The following is a 3,718-nucleotide window of genomic DNA, read 5'->3' on the forward strand; positions in this document are numbered from 1 at the left end:
TTTAATTCTCCATTTGCAGGTTCCTGTCCACCTCTAAATTGTAGGGTTTTTTTTAACCCAAAGAGAGGCATTAGTTTAATAGGTACCCAACAAAATGAGGTCGCCTTGTCAATGGCTGTTGGGCTCACATAAAATCTAGCCAATTTTGTGTACTAATTATCTCAATTTTTAAATGTTTTTTCATAGCAGTAATGCATATCTAAATTCCCATATTCATTGTTTCACATATCTTAAAACTGCAGTGTGCTACTGTCTCCTTTTTGTTACTATGTTTCATATTCAGTTTGCACCTGTTCACATTAGAAAGATAAGATGTGCCTTCAGTCTTTTCTTAGATTACAGGGTTATGACTTCTGATTAAGCACTCCTGCTCTTCAGCCTCAGACGATTTTAATTCACCATTTGCAGGTTCCTGTCTACTCATAGGCATTAGTTTGATAGGGACCCAACATAAATGAGGTATCCTTGAAATGGCTGTTGGGCTCACATAATATCTGGCCAATTTTTTTTGTTAAATATCTCAATTTTTACGTTTTTCATAGCAGTAATGCATGTCTATATTCCCATATTCATTGTTCCATATATCTTAGCACTGCAGGTGCAACTGTCTCCTTTTTGTTACTAGGAATTATTTTAAACTTACAACCTTTTTCAGTGATTGCTTGATATCATTGTTTCTTAAACTGTAGATCATAGGATTGATCATAGGGGTGATAACACAATAAATAAGCGATACAATTTTATTAAAATTGGAAGCTTTAGTCCTTGGCCTGACATATGTAAAGATTGTGGTGCCATAAAACATAGATACAATTATAAGGTGAGAAGCACAAGTAGAAAATGTTTTTTTACGGCCATCAGAGGTTGTGATCTTCAGAATGGTCAAAATTATTTTTACATAAGAAATCATGGTCAGCAACAAGGATGCTAGTAAAATAGTGACCCCAAAATAAAATTCACCATTTCGATGCCGTCGATATTTTGACATGCAAGATTTAGCAATGGGACTGAGTCACAGAAGAAATGATTTATAATATTTGAGCGGCAGAAGGAGAGACGAAATAAAAAATTAGTTGGGATAAGTGGTGAAAATAAACCGGCTAACCAGCAAACTCCAGCTAGTTTAATGCAGACTTTTCCATTCATGATTCCATTATAATGAAGAGGATTACATATAGCAAGATATCGGTCATATGCCATAGCAGTCAACAAGAAGCATTCTGTGCTACCTAAACCAAAGAAAATGTACAACTGGGAGAAACATGCATTGATGGAGATTGTTTTTTTAGTTGACAACAGATTAGAAAGCATATTAGGAACAGTGACAGTGACGTAACTGATCTCTAAAACTGATAGGTTAATGAGATAAAAATACATAGGTGTATGAAGATGATAATCCAAACGGATGACCACAATAATAACTGCATGCTGTGTGAGGGTCAGGATATACATCACCAAAAATATAACAAACAAAGCCAATTGGATTTCCTTGACGTCAGTAAATCCAAGGATAATGAAATCTTTCACTCGTGTGTTGTTTTCTGCATTCATGTTATCTGGTTGGTAAGGAGAAATCATTTCAACAAATTTACAAAATTGAAAAATACACAATATATAGCAAATACTTTCGATCTGTAGTTTTACTTCTAGGGCACCAAGCATCCTATGTAATTAATTAATCACAGTTGTTCACAAAAAGCAGAAATGGGTCGCAACATGGATATTAAGGGTATATCTACTGCACCAACAAATGCAATAAGCAGCTATTAAAATATTGTATCTGGACTATAACTGTTTAAAAAAAAAAAAAGTTTAACATGCAAACAAAAAGCCCTTAAACAGAAATATTGATTAAAAAATGAAAGTATTAGAAGTCTCAAAAAAACAACAATCTATTTGTTTTACCAATTATTTAAAGTTAAAAAAAAAGCTTTATAAGTATGGGATTGCCATTATTGTACTGATTTGCTGATCCATACTTTAAGTCATATTTATAACACAATGAATGTTCTAAACACAAGACAAAAAAAACAACTTGTGAAATTGAAGGGTGTTTTTTGTTTCCATCACATTAGGCATTTTGTCTTTACATTTTCCAGTACATTAAATTAAAAGAAACCAATGTGTCATTAAAAACTAGATCTCATCCCACAAAAAAAACTATCACTTATACGGTCTAGGGAGAAATAAATAAGTATGGCTCTTGAAGAGAGGGGAGGATAAAAACAAAAACTCAATTGAAAATTGCATAGTCAGGAAGGGGTTAAAGTTGTATAGAGTGATTATTAAAAAAATGAAAAAAAAGGCAAACCTGAGAGCCTAGAGAGAGTTAAAGATAATGTAATTGAAAAAAAAATTCACTGAACTACTTGTGACAAAAAAACAAGTATGAAACAAGTCTAAATCAGATAGATGGATAGATAGATAGATAGATAGAGGGATACATAGATAGATAGATAGATAGATAGATAGATAGATAGAGGGATAGACAGATAGATAGATAGATAGATAGATAGATAGATATGTAGATAGATAGATAGATAGATAGATATGTAGATAGATAGATAGATAGATAGATAGAGGTATAGATAGAGGGATAGATAGATAGATAGATAGATAGATAGATAGATAGATAGATATGTAGATAGATAGATAGATAGATGTGTAGATAGATAGATAGTTAGATAGAAGGGTACCAATAATAATATGTTTTAGTTTTTTGCTATAATAAAGTCAGAGAATTGTAGAATGAAAATGCACCTACTACTTCGGTTGGCCTTAGGTTTCTCTACAGTACAATTTTGCAAAATAGACATGAGATACACAGTTTTCAAGGTGTGTTTCTTCTAAATGCTACAAATAATAATAAGATAGTACTTGTTGGCCAGTGAATGATAACAGAACAAAGGATAGATGGTTTAAATACTGGTGGATCCACATTTGGGAACCAAATCTTCTAAATTTGGAGGTAAGCCAGATAATTAATGGCGCTAATTTGGTTTCATTAAGATTGTTTTTGTAATCTCCATTGCTACAATTACAATATAATAGTGATAAATTATTTTTACTATCCAGACGTTGTGAGATTTTGTTATTATTGGATAATAGAAATCAGGAAAAATATCTGTGAAAATTATATAATGCAGTTGATGAAGATCCCCATTTCCATGTTTTCAGGCATGTCTACTCATTCCGTACTGTTCCCTCATTTCCACCTTGACTTCATTCTATTCAATATTGAGAAATGTTTGTGGGTTACACATTTCATGGGGCAGTGCATTGGCTCTCGAAATGTCATCAAGACCTTATTGAGCATGTTGCCTCAAAGAATGACGTAACTTGTGCAAGATGTTGGGTGTGGGACAGAAGAACAACTTGTCAGTCACTGATAGGAGGCAGGAGGTTGGTGAGAAAATGGGGAGAGAGGCCAGACAGCTGTAAATGCAGTGCAAATCCTGCCCCTGCTGAAATTGTGGCTCATTTGCATAAACAATTGCCAAAGAAGTTCTTAAAAATGAAAGTAATGATTTCTAAAGCAAATGTATGAACTCAAGGAAGATTACAGTGATTTTACATAGATGACATAAGTTTGGAGTGTAAAAACCTGCTGACAGGTTCCATTTAAACTTGCTCCGTGCCTACAGACTTTAAAAACAAAGGCAAAAGGATAGATATAGGGATGGCGACTGTGTTCACCACTATTCGGTATCCGACGGAT

The 3,718-nt window shown here is 33.5% G+C and overlaps 1 pseudogene; it reads right to left on the reverse strand.

The window, feature by feature from the left end:
• Positions 1–628: 628 nt before the first annotated feature.
• Positions 629–1,714, reverse strand: LOC142297163 (olfactory receptor 6Q1-like; annotated as a pseudogene).
• Positions 1,715–3,718: the final 2,004 nt, after the last annotated feature.

This window comes from Anomaloglossus baeobatrachus, chromosome 1 (assembly GCF_048569485.1).
Source record: "Anomaloglossus baeobatrachus isolate aAnoBae1 chromosome 1, aAnoBae1.hap1, whole genome shotgun sequence".
NCBI classification, from domain to species: domain Eukaryota; kingdom Metazoa; phylum Chordata; class Amphibia; order Anura; family Aromobatidae; genus Anomaloglossus; species Anomaloglossus baeobatrachus.